The following is an 18,190-nucleotide window of genomic DNA, read 5'->3' on the forward strand; positions in this document are numbered from 1 at the left end:
AAATATGAATTTATTTAAATAACATTTTGAGCGGGGATGAAAGGTCATCGAAGTAATCTTTGAATAGTTTCTGGGATTCCATGTATCCTGAAGTTCCTATACTGCAGCATTGAAAAAATTCTAGATTAGGTGAAATCTAAAGAAGGGCACTTCACCTGACTTTAGCATCCAAGAGCATATGTATTAGAATCCTATTACTGCTCTTAGTTTTCTAAAACTGCGTAACAAATTGCTAAGATTTTAGTGCCCTAAAACAATATACATGTATCATCTCATACTATGTGTGGGTAAGGAATCCAGGAACAGCTTAGCTGGTCCTTTGCTTAAGGTCACACATGGTTGTCATAAAGTGGCCGACTGAGCTGCATTCTCATCTGCAGGCTCAACTGGAAAATAATCTGTTTCCAGTTCCACTCAGGTTGTTAGGAAAATTCTTTTCCTTCTGGCTGCTTGACTATAGCCCTCAACATCTAAAGGTCAACTTCAGGAGTGTGGGGGTGGCTAAGCTGGTTAAGTGTCTGGCTTGATTTACAGCACAGGTCATGATCTCAGGGTCATGAAATCGAGCCGTGCCTCAAGCTCCTTACTGAGCCTGTAGCCTGCTTAAGATTCTCTCTCTCCCTCTCTCTCTGCCTCCCCCCACCCTGCTTGCATGCACATTCTCCCTCTAAAAAAAATAAATAAATAAGTAAAAATAAAGGTCAGTTGCAGTTCTTTGCTATGTGGCCCTCTTCATAGGCAATTCACAGCATGCTGGATTACTTCTTCCAGGTCAGCAGGAGATTCTCTGTCTCTATTCTGATAACAGTTTTATGCAATGTAAGACTTAATCATGGGCATAATATCCAAACACCTTGCCATATTCTACTGTTAGAAGCAGGTCACATTCCCCCCACACTGACACACTGAAGAGGAGAGGATTATACAGTGTATCATCAGCGGAAGGATATCAAGGAAACGGTTTAGAATTCTCCCTACAACAGTATGCAGATTATTGATTTGCAGTGATTTTGTAATTTCTTAAAATTACCTTATAATAACAGAAATCATACAGGTATCCAGTGATGTCAGGTAAAATCTGATTACGTTTGAATGAAAAAAAAATCAAGTTTGAGGTGTATTTGACTTTCATTAGTATAAACAGAGAATCTTTATGAGGAAAGAATCCCTGAGTATTTCACTGTATATTTTATTTTATTTTTGACTTTAGTGTAAAAAGAGGTTTATTTTATTTATTAACTCCACTTTTATAGGACATCAGTAAAAATGCAGTGTTCTTTTTTTTTTTTTTTTGCAGTGTTCTTTTTTAACAACTTGACCAAAGCAAGTTGATATTTGAGGGGAAAAAAAAAAAAAAAAAAACAACTTGTATTGGTTCTTCCACTGAGAGAGAACCTGTGAATAATAATCAGTGCAAACATCTGTAAATACTACACTGCCATTTTCCCTGAGGAAATCAAAATCTAATCAGAATATAGAGTTTATATAAGAAATGCAAAGAATATTGTGGAAACAAAGCTAATGGAGCAACTAATTCTGCTCACATGTGTCTTGACAGTTTATAAAAGGAGGTGAAATTTAGACTGAATCAGGATTGGTTAAGTGGAGAAAGGGGGGGGGAAATGAATCAGTTTGTGCAAAGGCTAGTAGATTGAAAGAAAATGTCTTACTTGAGGTATATTAAAGAGGTAATTATGGTTGATGTTTAAGAATCAATCAGAGAAGACTAATTGATTTAATTGTTAAGCTACATTGGGGACAATTCAATAAAAAGCATGCAGTTTGAGCTACAGAGTAGGACTTTATACCTTAGGCAACAGGGATTTGTGGTGACTGGATAATGTCTACATACTAAAAAGGCAATTAATTAGCTGGGAGTTATTTTAAAGGTAATGGATTTATAGATTGGGACAAAATAAAAAGTAGTAGGTATTTATACTTTTATCTAGAGAAATTTAAGTAAAGAAAAAAAAATGGTTGTCATTGCCTAATGTCTAAGGACTTCCTGGATGATATGAGAGAGATGGTAGATAAAAGTGAGTAGCTGATAAACAGACTCTCAAGTTATAACAAGGATGATGGAAAAAGAAAGGGAAGAAGAGGGCGCCTGGGTGGCTCAGTCTGTTAAGCGTCTGCTTTCATCTGAGGTCATGAGCCCAGGGTCCTGGGATTGAGTCCCACATTGGGCTCCCTGCTCCACAGGGAGTCTGCTTCTCCCTCTGCCCCTCCTCCCACTCGTTCTCTCAACCTCTCTCCCTCTCTCTCTCAAATAATAAATAAATAAAATCTTAATTAAAGAAAAAAGAAAAGAGAAAAAGAGTTTCCTGCATGCAAGGGATATTGAATCTATTCAATGTATAGTTGGTCTTAGCCATGTCTAATAAATAAGGACTGGAATTTCCATTAGTTAATATTAAGAATTTTAAGGCAAGTTCCCATGAATTTCTGTGTTGCATCTACATTGGTGGCCAGAGATAATATATATCAAAAATTCGGTTCAAAATAATGAAGGATTAAATGAAAGTCAATGGCAGTTGGGATGATGGAGAAGAATAATTATAAATCATATCTAGCTAAACAAAAATGATTTGACTATATGGAGTTAGAGAGAAGTGTTGAGGATAATTAACCCTTATGTTTCCAGCTTGAGAAAATCAAGGATGGTGATGTCCTTAACAGAGATAGCATACAAAAGAGGACAAGCAAAAGTGGTGAGCATCTACTGATAATAGTTTAAAAATATACATATCTAAATGATTAAAATCAAAAGAGAAAAATGCTGTGTTGAAGATTGGTGAAAAAATGATATGCAGCATTATGGTTAGAATAAATCTATTAGGATAACAAGTTATTTTTCTTATTTATATATTTCGTATTTATTTTCTTATTTATTAATTTCAACAAATTTTTGTTGAAAGGGTAAAGCATCTTTAACCAGTAAAAGAATTTATATTGTTTTAATATTTTTATTTGGTGAATGAGGAAAAAGTGGGAGTGATTTGATTGAAGTGGGTGATAATATTGAATCTGCTATGAAAATTCAGTTTAGATCTTCAGGTGAATATAATCAATTCTCTACAAGAAACATTTTAACAAGTGCATCATTTAGAACATAAATAATCCAAAGGTTACATGATATAGTCTGTTTGGGCTATGTATTGCTGCGTAACAAACAACCTTAAAATTTAGTGGCTTAAAGCAGGGGAGGGCAAACTATGACCCATGGGTCAAACTCTGCTTATAGGTTCTTTATGTATTACCTGTGAGTGAAAAGAAGTTTTACATTTTTTAAAGGGTTATAAAAGAAAAAACAAAAAAAAACAAAACCAAAAAACAAAAAAAGGAAATGTGCAACAAAGATCATAAGTGGCTCACATATACACCTTTCCATAAACATTTGGTAGCCATTGACCTCAAGTGTCCACAAGCATTTGTCATGATTTTATAGTTCAGACAGGGCCTGACAGGGATGGCTCCTCACTGCTTCCCATGGCTTTGACTGCAGTGGCCACAATGGAGCTAGACGGTCCTAAATGGCCCAAATCACATGACCAGGAATTGGTTCTTAATCTTGGCTTGTTAGCTCACCTGGTTCTTACAGCAGGAAAGCCTGGTGACTCTCAGTTGAAAAGGGTTGTAGATCTAAACTCCTCACTTTCCCTGGGCTTTTAAGACTTCTCTATGTTGCTATTTGGGCTTCCTCACAGCATGGTGGAGTTTTTTAAATGGAGCATTCCAAGAAAGCTGATAGCAGAGGATGTAGATCTCTTAAGACCCAGCGTCAGAAGTTACAGAGCATCCTTTTAGATCCTTTCTATTGGTTGAAGGCTGTCACATTGCTAGCTAGCTTCAAAAGGAAGGGAAGTAGAACCCACAATTGTTGGAAGGAATGGTAAAGGATATCCCTCTTCCATTTACCGGATAATCCTTAGAATAAAGCTATTACTGAAAACTCTGAATAAGCAGGAGACCTTTACACAATTTAATAAATAAGAATCAATTTAATTTTGATGAGAAGATTCAGAACATGTAAGGGTAATTTTACTTTTATGGTGTTATATAAATAATTTCTAATTTCTCAAGCTTTTTCCATGTTTTCTGGTTCTAAACAAAGAGTAAAAGCTAACCCAGTACTTTGAGATTGCAAAATAAATTGTTTCAACAACTTCTTTTCTTCCTTCCTACCTTCCTGCCTTCCTACCTTCCTGCCTTCCTACCTTCCTGCCTTCCTACCTTCCTTTCTTCTTTCCTTCCTTCCTTCCTCCCCTTTCTTTTTCTTTCTTTCTTTCTTTCTTTCTTTCTTTCTTTCTTTCTTTCTTTCTTTCTTCTTTCTTTCTTTCTTCATTAAATCTAATGCCAAGGTTAAACCCAATATTTGGAATTATAATTTTATATTAACATACCAGAGAGGTATGTCTGCCAAAATTTGAAGTGACATTTGAGAGTTAAAAGCATGCAAGGGTATATATTAGCCTAAGAATTGGTACAGACTAATGGTATAAGCATTGGTAAAGAAATGGCAACAGTTTGTAGTACAAGTGGCAGAGTATATAATGTAAGAGAAAATTTAATAAGGACAATTAAATATCCTTGTGAAAATTAAGATTTTAACATTCAAGTTTCTTTTTTAAATGTCTCTAACAAAATATATCTTTTTTAGTTTATAGACTTTCCTGATTCTCTTTAAATTGCTTCATGGAATTTCTCTATCCATTAATAGCATGGTGATAAATTCATGGGAAGGTGTCTGGATTTTCTTTTTTTTTTTTTTTTTTTTTTTTTTTATTTATTTGCGAGAGAGAGAATGAGAGACAGAGAGCATGAGAGGGAGGAGGGTCAGAGGGAGAAGCAGACTCCCTGCTGAGCAGGGAGCCCGATGTGGGACTCGATCCCGGGACTCCAGGATCATGACCTGAGCCGAAGGCAGTCGCCTAACCAACTGAGCCACCCAGGTGCCCTCTTTTTTAAGCTTATTACAGGAAATTATTCAGAATGCTGTTAGTAAATTGTATTTGTGCTAGACCTTAAAGAAAAAAAATCACTGTTATCTAATCAAAATTATTTCTTATAATATTTATATAAGATCATAATTCCTACTTTTTTAGTTGTGGAATAGAACTCATTTATAAATAATATAACTTATTTAAAAGTATATATTGCAAATACACACACACAGATATGTTTGTGTTGTGTGTATCCCTAGGAATATGTAAATGTACTTGTCATAAAAATTTAAATGTCACATACATAATATTAATATGTTTCTTATTATGACTCAATGGAGAGAAACTTACTGATTTGTAAGCTAATCAAGTACTGCAGTTTCCAAAATTCAAGACTCCTGGGTCAGGGACAATGGACTGTATTACTATATTAGAAGAGGCAACATTGGGGCGCCTGGGTGGCTCAGTCGGTAAGCGTCAGCCTTCAGCTCAGGTCATGATCACTGGGTCCTGGGATTGAGCCTCGCATTGGGCTCCCTGCTCGGTGGGAAGCCTGCTTCTCCCTCTCCCATTCCCCCTGCTTGTGTTCCCTCTCTTGCTGTGTCTCCCTCTGTCAAATAAATAAATAAAATCTTAAAAAAAAAAAAAAAAAAAAAAAAAAAAGAAGAAGAGGCAACATGAGCTTCATATTCATGCTGTTCCCAAGCACCACAAATCCCATGGAAGCTATGCAGGTGGTGTAGATGGATGCTCCAAGTATTATTTGCATCATAGCTGAGAAACCCTGAGGTTAGGACACACCAAACTTTTAATGAGATGCCATCAAATCTTCCCAAACTTTGCCAGAGGGTAGACCTTGTCTTTATTAAACTTTAAGATACTTGTTCTCTGCTCTAGAGGGAGACACTATCTCTGTCTTATAAAGCTAGTCATTATATAAACATCCAAGAAATATAGTCTAGAAAAAGTCTATCAGTGTCTCTGGTCATATGATATGCAGAAATGCAAGAGAACCATGGAGAATTGCCTCCCAGCATAGATCATAATCCTCTAACTCCCCAGTTTAAAACATGAAACGTGCATTTATGCACATAAATACATAATACAATCATCTAATTTTCTTAAGAAAACATGAGGATTTCATTAATAGCAATAGCAATGTAACCCATGAATTTAAAACAACCCTAGAGGGGCGCCTGGGTGGCTCAGTCGTTAAGTGTCTGCCTTCGGCTCAGGTCGTGATCCCAGGGTCCTGGGATCGAGCCCCACATCGGGCTTCCTGCTCTGCGGGAAGCCTGCTTCTCCCTCTCCCACTCTCCCTGCTTGTGTTCTCTCTCTCTCTGTGTCTCTCTCTGTCAAATAAATAAAAAATCTTTAAAAAAAATTAAAAAATAGGGCGCCTGGGTGGCTCAGTCGTTAAGCGTCTGCCTTCAGCTCAGGTCATGATTCCAGGGTCCTGGGATCAAGTCCCACATCGGGGTCCCTGCTCGGCAGGAAGCCCACTTCTCCCTCTCTCCCACTCCCCCCTGCTTGTGTTCCTGCTCTCGCTATCTCTCTGTCAAATAAATAAATAAAATCTTTAAAAAAAAAAAAAAAAATCTGGTAAGCGCTGTGAATTGTGCAAGACTGTTGAATCTCAGATCTGTACCTCTGAAACAAATAATGCAATATATGTTAAGAAAGAAAAAAAGAAGAAGAAGAATGTAGTAGGAGGGGAAGAATGAAGGGGGGGAAATCGGAGGGGGAGAAGAACCATGAGAGACAATGGACTCTGAAAAACAAACTGAGGGTTCTAGAGGGGAGGGGGTTGGGAGGATGGGTTAGCCTGGTGATGGGTATTGAGGAGGGCACGTTCTGCATGGAGCACTGGGTGTTATGCACAAACAATGAATCATGGAACACTATATCTAAAACTAATGATGTAATGTATGGGGATTAACATAACAATAAAAAAATTTAAAAAAAATTAAAAAATAAAAAAAATAAATAAAACAACCCTAGATATAGGGCTTTTGACATTAATATGTTAGCCTTATTATCATAGAAATGTAATTCTGAAATATCTCCCTTTATCCAGGTCACTGTTATTAAAACAAACAAACAAAAATGCTTCCCCTATTAGTGGAATGGCATTAATGAAATTTTTTTTGTGGGTTGTTGGTTCATGAGTTGGAACTATGTTGACTCGGAATATTTGATTTGGAATCTTATGGAAATTAGACTGCCAATAATAATGTAATAGGTCATAATTTGGAGGCAATTCCACGTAAGCAGTCACATGACCAATTGAATTGTTGATTATTAAACAGATTTTTCTTATAGTTTGTTTAAATCTATCTGTGGAATATATGCTAGAACAAAAGGAAAATTAATTGAGAGCTTAGAGAATGTTAATATGATTCTATGTCTTTTAAAATTAGTGTGATCATATAATTTGTCATCCAAATAAAATCATATTTAGAATATAAAAAGATGCTATTATCATACCATGAAAACAGACATTAATCTAGATTGCTTTAGTTAGACCAGGATGGATAACTATATATAAGTAGGTTATATCACCATTAATAAGATTTGTTTTTTCCTCTAAAGGATCTCATACAGACATTTAATATCAACAGTTATTGGGTCCTTATTAGCAAAGTCTGGAAATGACAAAAAAAGGAGATGTCACTTCACCAGTATATATTGGAGGATTAGGCAGAATAAACAAGTTCACTTCAATTCGGTTTTAATATTCATAGTTTACATCATAAAGTTCTATATTTATTGTGTATTTTTCTGTTACAAGCACTGTGCTGTAAACTTCCCATCAATTATTTCATTTAATCCTCACTTTATTCTACCATAGAGTTTTCACTAATCTCATAATTTTATAGGTGAAGAAACTAAGCCCAAGGAGACACAGTTTATATGGGGTAGAGCCAGGATTTGGACCCAGTCAGTTTGACTCTGTGTTTTTAACAGCTATGCTATTTGTGATGTAGATATGTTCTTAGTATCAACAGGTCAACTTTGTTACTCAACTACGTTTTTATTTTGAGATGGATAATCACCAGGGCAAAGCACTAATAGTTTTGTGTACTTTCACTAGTGGTGGGAAACTAGTTGGCCATTTATATTTGTTTATTTTACACAAAACAGGTAGGAAAAAAATGACCTCAACCATGGATATTGCTGAGCTAAAGTGAGTCAATTCTTATTCTTAAACTACACACAATTTTGCCAGATTCTGAAATATGGATTTCATTATTTGGGTTTACCAGTTGAACCATATTTTGATAGTAGACATAGAAAATTTAGCTGGTGATGAATGGATTAATTCTACCGTTGGGGAAGATAAAAGTGAAACCCTCTTGAAATTACTCATCCACTTCCTGCCCACTCTATTATGCTGATTTATACCTTAATCTGCTAGATGAGACCAAAAAATGAAGATGTGAACTTATGAAACTGAGTCAGCTAAAGGAAAATTTTATGTATATATCTCCCTGCTCATTAGGAAATGTCTAGGGAGTTAGTCTTTCATTCAGCCTTCAAACATGAGAAGAAATCACAACTATTATGTCTATAAGTCTATAAAAAGAACTAATTGTCTATGATAAAAATACCAATGTAAGCATGACCTCACTGATATGAGGAATTCTTAATCTCAGGAAACAAACTGAGGGTTGCTGGAGTGGGGGGTGGGGTGGGAGGGATGGGGTGACTGGGTGATGGACACTGGGGAGGGTATGTGCTCTGGTAAGCGCTGTGAATTGTGCAAGACTGTTGAATCTCAGATCTGTACCTCTGAAACAAATAATGCAATATATGTTAAGAAAGAAAAAAAAAAGAAGAATGTAGCAGGAGGGGAAGAATGAAGGGGGGGAAATCGGAGGGGTAGACGAACCATGAGAGACGATGGACTCTGAAAAACAAACTGAGGGTTCTAGAGGGGAGGGGGGTGAGAGGATGGGTTAGCCTGGTGATGGGTATTGAGGAGGGCACGTTCTGCATGGAGCACTGGGTGTTATGCACAAACAATGAATCATGGAACACTATATCTAAAACTAATGATGTAATGTATGGGGATTAACATAACAATAAAAAAATTAAAAAAAATACCAATGTAAGCATCCATAGGGGAAAGAAAAAAACAAAAAAAGATTTTGAGAGATGAGGTGTAAAAGGAAAATTCTTCTTTATAGTCTCAAATTAAGGTCTGTTCAAATTAGGTCTATTAAAAACACATGCTTCAGTCTTATTAAAGACACTTCTATTACTATTATCCCTCAAACAACAACAACAACAACATCAACAACAACAACAACATTTTTAACGTTTCCCTTAGTAGTCTATTACCCAAGCTATCTGTACCACTCTCTCTTCTCCGTGACTGTGATCAGGAATAAATGTAGAGCTTAAAGGTGATTTAGTGTTGTCTATAATTTTAAGAAAAAGCCTCATCTGAGGCAGGAATGGAGCTTGTAGATATGACGATGATGATAACAAAGTCTTCACACAGAAGGATCATAGTCTTGGATGGAAAGGTAATTCAGTAATTACAGTTTTGCATATTATGTGTTGTAATAATGTTCTGCATCAAACTGAAAGAACAGATGTGCAAGATATCCCATGAGAGATCATATTTAAGCTGAGTTTTGAAGGTGGTATTGGGTTATCCATACAGAATTGGGGAAATTGTATCTTATTAAAAGATATTAGTCCAGGTAAGATATTTATGAATGATACTAGAATGCAAGTTAGGAGGGATCTCTTATTTGCTAAAGTATCTCAAGCATACAAAATTATCTGATATGAAGTAAGTATCTGATTAATATTTGTTGAATGAATGACAATATGGTGAATTTGAGCAACTAAAATCAGTTTGGTACTAATGAAGAAGAGATAGCTAGGGCAAGAACTGGCTCTGCTGTGTTCAGGCAGCAGTGTGATAAAAGAAGGCAGGAGGTGATGGTGTGTAGACAGGGCCAGGTAAGTATTGAGGGCTGTGCAAGATAGAGAAGAAAAGTTAAAGACAAAGGAAATAAGACAAAAAAAACTACCTCTACTCTATGATTCCTCAGATCTGGGAACTTTTCTGGGTCCTCAGTGCCCAGGAAAGCTGTTCAAGTTCAGAGGAATCTATTAAGAAACCTGCTACTTTCATAATTTCAATTCTGTCATTTCTTTTGTCTGCTTTATCCTTATTGGAATTACAAGGTAAAAGATGGAGCTGTAAAAGTACCCCTGGGTGGCTCAGTTGGTTAAGCACCTGACTCTTGATTTCAGCTCAGGTCATGATCTCATGGATCTTGGAATCAAGCCCTAGTTCGGGCTCCATGCTCAGCAGGGAGTCTGTTTCTCTTCTTCTCCCTCTCCCTCTGCCCCTCTGCTCTTTCTCTTTCTCTCTCTCTCTAAAATAAATAAGTAAATCTTAAAATTAAAAAAAAATAATAAATGAAGCTGTAGGGCTCTTTATTATTTAAATATATATTTCTTCTCCTAAGTTAAACCATGAAGGGTCAAATGTGCCATAGTAAGCTAGGCAAACTTTATTCTTAAATTGATGGAGAGGGGCGTGTGAGTGACTCAATCAGTTAAGTGTCTGCCTTTGGCTCAGGTCATTATCCCGGAGTCCTGGGATCGAGCACCACGTCGGGCTCCCTGCTTCGCAGAAAGCCTGCTTCTCCTTCTCTATCTTCCCCTCTTCCTGCTCATGCGTGCTCTCTCTCTCTCTCAAATAAATAAATAAATATATAAATAATGTTAAAAAAATAAATTGATGGAGAGCCATAGAATTATTTTAATAAGGGGGTTGATAAGTTAAATTTTATAGTCAGGACAGTGACTCTAATAACAGAGCAAAGACGAAATTGAAGAGAATCAACATAGAAGAAATCGAGAGAAACACACTCATGCATGTATTATCTCATTCTTGAACAAAAGTGCATTGAGCGCCAAACATATGTAGTTATCTGTGCTAGCCACAGGAATACAGGCGAGAATAAGGCCAACTCAACCCCTGGCCTTGTGAGGTTTATAGTCTAAAAGGGCAGAGAAATACTGAGTTAGTGAGATGAAGTCTGATGAATGCTAAAAATGAACAGAAATTAATACAATGAGCATGACAGAATAACCTAAAGACTGATCTAAACATGTAAGTGTACAGTGAGATACAAATTTCAGTAGAAGTGAAGTAGGTGGAGGGGAAAAAAGAGTGTCCCAGGCAAAGGGTAGAGCATAAGCAAACCTTAAGAAGAGGATAAAGAACAATGACTGAATTAGTAGAATGGGACAGGAGAAATAGTAAGGAATGAAGCTGGAAAAACAGGCTGGGAAGAATTAGGATTTTCTCTGAAGTCAAAGAGATACTATAGAAGGAAAGATAAATTAAAGGAGAAGAATAATGAATGAATGTAGAACAAGTTGTTAAAAGCTTGGACTAGGATAGACAATGATTATGTCAGAAGTGATGGGAGAGGTAAAGAATTTTTAGATATTTTGGTGTTCAAATCAACAGGAATGGGAATTGGTGATTGAAATGAGAGAAAAAATGAGAAAAAAAATTTCTTTTTAACTTTTAAGACTATATTTATTTTTCTCTAGATGGTATAGCCAGCTTTGTCTCTTTTCCTACTTGGGGAAATTAATGTATCTTATTCTATAACAATATATATTTCTGTATTTAGGTTATTTTGGATAGATAGATGATAGATGATAGAAGAAATCAACTCAAGCAAATATATTCAAAAATAAAATAAAATAAAATGACTAATTAAAAAATGATGCAAGCAAATTTTGCAAGCTGGCAAGTTTAAAATCTGTATTATGGCCAGCAGGCTGGAGATTCAGGTCAGAGTGGATTTTGCAGTCTTAGTTCGAAGACTGAAAACAGAATTGCTTTCGCAATAGGAAATTTCTCTTGTTTTGGATGATGCTCACCCATACTGTGGAGAGTAATCTGCTTTACTCAAAGTCAACTGGTTGTCAATGTTAATTACATCTAAAAAAAAAAAAAAAAAAAAAAGCCTTTACAGCAACATCTAGACTGGTGTTTTACCAAAATCTTGGCATCATAATGTAGCCAAGTTGACACATAAAATAACCATCACAAGAGCACAGCATGATAGATGAAGGAAGCAGGATATCTTGGTACACGGAGGCCAAGAGTGAGTGTTCGGAGGACAGAATGGTCAAAAGTGTTGAATAATCCTGAGAAGTCAAACAACTCAAGTACTAAAAAGCATCATTTAAATTTATTTGTGTTAGTGAGCAATAATAGTAAGAGTTTAGACAACCAGGATAAAGTCCAGTATAAGACAACAGTCATAGAAATGCACAGATTTAAAAAGAGCTTACTTGGTAGCATCTATGGAAATTTAACAACTGGCTGAGACTGGTGATGGAGGGGAAAATGTCAAGGATAGCCTTGGTCATGGGATGAATGTCGTTCACTAAGCATCAAATGCAGGAGGTAGATAGATGCGGAAGATGGAGGTTAAATTATGTGTTCAGCTTGATATCAAATTGCACCTAATTGTGTGCCATTTAGTAGAGGCCAGCCAGCCTTGTGAATTAATGAATTTAGACAGAATAATTTGTTAGATTAAAAAAAAAAGGAAGAGGAAAATACTATTTTCTGGGGACAACACACATTAAGGAATGAGAAAGAAAGAGATTGAGAATAGGTGGGATGGAAAAAATGATTATTTCTCCTTTGTGCTGCCATCTTGTGCTTAAGACTTTGAAAGTACTTAATATATTCAAACCCACATTAAGAGGTAGATTATAAATCTGTATCAGTATACAAATTGAGCCTCTGGAAAAGTAAGCAACTTGCCCAAATTGCTTGTTAAAAGAATGTGATTAAAAGACAAACTTCCCTTTCTTTAATCTAAAGCTAGATTCTCAAGAAGTCTTAACAATTTCAAGAAAGTTGTTGTGGTAGGCAAGATAATGCCCCTCTCTCAGATGTCCACACCCTAATCCCTGAAACCTGCGAATATGTTACTTGAAATGACACAATTAACTTTGCAGATAGAATTAAGGCAGAAGATTATCCTGGATTTTTTCATGGGTTCAATATAAGTAATCTCATGGGCTCATAAAAGTGGAAGACGAATGCAGAAGACTCAGTAAAAGAAATACAAAGATGGAAGAAGAGGCAGGAGAGGAGATTTGAAGTGAGAGAAGGATTCAACTCACCATTGTGTATTTGAAGATGAAGATGGGGGCCACAAGCTGAGCAACGTTGGTGGCTTCTAGGAGCTGAGAAGGGCCCTCACTTGTCAGCCATCAAGGAAATAAGAATGTAAATGGAGTCTTCCACAAGGAATGTGGACCTGCATTCTAGATTTTAGCTGCTAATACTGTGTCAGAAATGTGAGGTAATAAATATACATTGTTTTAGACAAGTTTGTGGCAATTTGTTACGGCAGCCATAGAAAACTAATATACCTATATTTCATTTATTTGTATGAACGTGTTATGCATATGTTATACCAAGTGGTAGAGAGAGAAAAATATTAATTAAAATATGAATACTGACTGAAACAAATTGGCAAACATCCTACTCCTATTTTGCTTATATATATGTGACGATGAAAATGCATGATAATGCAAAACAGTATAATCCAAATTTAATATGATTTTATAACAGAAATGCTATTGAATAGAAGGAACACATAATTCTGTTTGTTTTACAATTTTAAAGAACAACCAGAACTACAGTCTTGATAATCAGGATAGCACAATCATTTATGGTGTATACTTTATCATGTCTAACAAATTCTCACTAAAATGAAATAGTGCAGCCAATTCCATTTTCTAGCAGTAATAAGTTTTTGTTTTACCCCCAGGGTTCTTGGGCCAATTCACCCAAGTGTAGATTGAAATGAACTTCAATCCCTCAGATCTTAGACCTATGATACCAAAACCATTTCCTATATACAATATGTTGGCCTTTTTCCTTTTTTTCGTTTTTCGTACTTTATGTTATTTATATCATATTTGTTCAAAATAGAGGATACTGGTGACTTTTTATTAGAGAAATAAATCATTGCTGAGAAGAAGTTGGTGTACAGATATTTAGTTTATTTTAGTCCATTTGTCTGGAATTATACTGTAAAATTGAACTGTGTAAAGACAGATTAGTTGAAGTTGGTCTTCATTGTAACATTAATAGGACAAGAAAAGGCACCAAATGTTAATATTTAAGGCTCAGTGTTTTTCCACTGCAGGCTATGAAGTCAATATGATTTAGTTTTCACTTTATTTTTAAAACTACTGAGAACTTCATAACATTTAAAGAGTGTTTTCCACTAGTTTATGGAAACAATGGCCCTATTATTTCTATTCTTTACAAATTCTATTTGCAATATTTCTTTTTGATCTCATACTTTCAATGATTCATTCCTTCTAGGCAGGAAAAAAAAAGCCATCAAAATAATCCCATCTTTTTTTCTGTTAGTTTGTACAAATCAAGACATGAGAATTTAATTTACTTAAAAGGGTAATGTGATCTGTCTCACCCAGTAACATAAAGTTAAATAAAATTCTGGCTTTCCAGGCAGTCATAGAAATTTCCTTTTTATTTCTGCCCATAATTTCTCTAATACTACAAAAGCTAACTTTACTGGATCCTTTGTTCAGAGCTGCTTTACAGATAATTTAGTGAATTATAATTGATATATTGATCTGTTTTGTTTTCTGAGGTGATAGTAAAGATTGTAGGATATGACGTTTCCCTCAGAAATTTGCCATCAAGATCAAATAAAAAGAAAAATAAATAAAATTTTGAATAATACATGGTGACAGATTTTAAATTCTATTCTATTAGAAAGACAGACTTCGTGTAGTTGAGAATTTATCATGGCTTTTAAACCTAGGCAAAGAAAATTAAATAAAATAGATGAAACCACTGGATTTTTTTTTCTCAGCAAAGTTACTAACTTGATCAAGCCCTGAGTTGATGCTCTGATAACACCTAAGCAAACATTTACTGCAGCACATATTATAGGACATTGAAAAGTGACTCTAGATGTATGTCTTTTCCCTGTGCTACCTCTAGGTCACATTTGTATCTTTTTAAATTTTATTTTATTTTTCTTTTGGATCCCCGGTATTTAGCCTAAAGCTAGCCTTACATTGTGTTTACAATATATATATATTTTTTCAAAGCCTTATGCTAACTCAGGCTAAGAGTTAAGGTGGAATTTGAACCACAGTTTTTTTGTTTTTGTTTTTGTTTTTAAAGATTTTATTTATTTATTTAATTGACAGAGAGAGAGAGAGAGAGAGACAGCATGAGAGGGAACCCAAGCAGGGGGAGTGGGAGAGGGAGAAGCAGGCTTCTGGCCGAGCAGTGAGCCCGATGCGGGTCTCCATCCCAGGACCCTGGGGTCATGACCTGAGCCGAAGGCAGTCGCTTAACCAACTGAGCCACCCAGGCGCCCCTGAACCACAGTGTTAACAGGATCCTGGAGATGCTTTGGGAGCCTGGAGATCATGAGCAGATTGATGTATAATCACACACACAGATTGGTGTACCTTCTTTGTCTGGGATCCATGGAGCTCTTTAGGTCAAGTGCTCTTTAGGAATTGTGGGATTCTGATCATTGCACTAAGGATATCTGGTCCAGTTCTACATTCACACCAAAGAAAATGCACTCACCCTGTCTGTCCAAATACTCAGATAGTCCAATGTGCACCAATTCTTCATTTCCACCTGCTCCCAACAGCTTCTCTACTAGTTCAGGAATTCTGTAGCTGACTTACAGATAGAAGTTAAGGAAAGAAACATAAAAGTGAGATAATCATCCTTCTAGAACCACCTCTCCCTCTTCAATGTGTCAGTTCTCATATATATATATATATATATATATTTTTTTTAGATTTTATTTATTTATTTGAGAGAGAGAGAATGAGAGAGAGCACATGAGAGGGGGGAGGGTCAGAGGGAGAAGCAGACTCCGTGCCGAGCAGGGAGCCTGATGCGGGACTAGATCCAGGGACTCCAGGATCATGACCTGAGCTGAAGGCAGTCGCTTAACCGACTGAGCCACCCAGGCGCCCTCAGTTCTCATATTTTTAAATGATATCCCACTTCTGCTTCCATGCATTTTTCACACTCCGTAAAACCTGACCATACATATCTTGATTTAAAATGTATGCTACTGGGGCGCCTGGGTGGCTCAGTCGTTAAGCATCTGCCTTCGGCTCAGGTCATGCATGATCCCGGCATCCTGAGATTGAGCCCCACATCGGGCTCTCTGCTCGGCGGGAAGCCTGCTTCTCCCTCTCCCATTCCCCCCTGCTTGTGTTACCTCTCTCACTGTGTCTCTCTCTGCAAATAAATAAATAAATAAATAAATAAATAAATAAAATGTATGCTACTGTTTGCTATGGACACTGCCTGTCTTATATATTGTGGCAATACATTAAGGAGTGATTTGACCAGTTGTAACCAAGGAGGAAAGTCCAAAGCCTTATATGTAATACTCTATAAACATCAATGTTACATTCAGATTTTCAAAGAAACTTCAGAAATAAAGGAAGGAGACTACAGTCAACACCACGTTCATGAAAGAGACAGTAAAGTCCTTTACGACTTCCAGAAATGTATGCTCTCCCACCACAAATTATGAATTCCCAAAACCCTACAACGTACTACTAATTTTTCACCTATCTTAGATCCGTTTAGAAATTCTCCTTTTGTCCGACTATCTAACATATCACCAGCATCTGATGCACACAACATCCCCATCTGCTTCAATGTCTGTTGCCAGTAAAGCTACCTGACCAATTTCACCTGAACCTCAAAGTTGACTAACATCATGGGTAGGCAAAAAAATAGAATGAGACATTTAAGAGGGCTATCAGATGAAGAGAGAAATTATAAGTGGATCTTCAGACAGTAATATCAGCACATGGTGAAATAGGACCAGATGAAAAACAACAACATTAAATTAAAATAATAAGAGCTTTCTGAGAGCTTTGGAAATTCATTTCGTAACGATTATTCTGTTTGCACTGAACACAATTTAATTAGTGATTTTAATCAGAGGTTGAAAATATCTCAGTAAAAAGCCAAATAATAAATATTTTAGCCCCTCCTGGCAATGAGGTCTTTCTCATGACTACACAACCCTGGGGAAGTCATAGATAAGACTAGAATGAATGAGCATGATTATGTTCTAATAAAACTTTATTGACACAAACAGGCAGGGAGCCGGATTTGACCCTTGAGCTGTAGATTATCAACCCTTGAACTAGATGAACAAGGAGTGAATATATTAAAGCCAGAACAATCCTGAAGAAAAAACAAAACATTAGAGTTTTGGAAGCCAGAATCAGGAAACCTTAATAAAAAGTATTCCAGAAAGTGGAATCAAGGTAGCTCTAATATTAGAAGAAGTTTTTTTTCCTCAAAGATAGGCCTGCATATGCAGATTGGCTTTATTAATAACAATGGAAATTTGAAAGGAGAACATCTTAAACGAAGAGGTAAAAAGGATAAAGAATTCAAATAGAAGCATCCTGTGCCTAGCTAGCAGTCCTCTGATTTTTTTTTTTTTTTTTTTTTTAACAGAGCCTGGAACATAGATGTGTTAGTTTCCTAGGGCTGCCATAAGGGAAAAAAAAAAAAAAAAAAAAAAAAAACAACACACACACACACAGACTAGGTAGCTAAAGCAACAGAAATTTATTTTCTCACCGTTCTAGAGGTTACTGGGCCCCAGATCAAGGTCTAGCAAGGCCAGTTTCTGGTGAGAGCTATTTTTTTGTCTTCAAGACAGCCACCTTTTTGCTTGTTTTCAAGTTGCCTTCCTTTGGTGTACTGTTGGTTGGAGAAAGAGAGCTCTCAGGTGTGTCTTCTGGGGAGATGTGGAGGGACAGGTAGAGAGAGAATCTTAAGCAGCCTCCACAACCAGCTGCCAGCACAAAGCCAACACAGGGCTCCAACTCAGGACCCTGAGATCATGACCGGAGCCGAAATCAAGAGTCGGAGGCTTAACTGACTGAGCCACCCAGGCACCCCAGGTGTGTTTTCTTTTAAGGACACTACACCTATCAGATCAAGGCCCCAGTCTTAGGACCCCATTTACCTACTTTCTTAAAGTCCCCATCTCTAAAGACAGCCACATTAGGGGTTTAGGGCTTCAACATAGGAATTTGGCTGAGAGGATATAAACATTCAATCCATAACAATAGAGATACTGGAAATAGGCAGTGCTAGGAAGAATAGAATTGTGTAACTAACA

The 18,190-nt window shown here is 36.5% G+C and overlaps 1 long non-coding RNA gene across 1 annotated transcript in view; it reads left to right on the forward strand.

Moving 5' to 3' along the window:
* The window catches only part of LOC118546092 (uncharacterized), a 192,669-nt gene that overhangs the window by 150,654 nt on the left and 23,825 nt on the right, over positions 1-18,190 (forward strand). The window lies entirely within an intron of this gene.

This window comes from Halichoerus grypus, chromosome 2 (assembly GCF_964656455.1).
Source record: "Halichoerus grypus chromosome 2, mHalGry1.hap1.1, whole genome shotgun sequence".
Classification (NCBI taxonomy): domain Eukaryota; kingdom Metazoa; phylum Chordata; class Mammalia; order Carnivora; family Phocidae; genus Halichoerus; species Halichoerus grypus.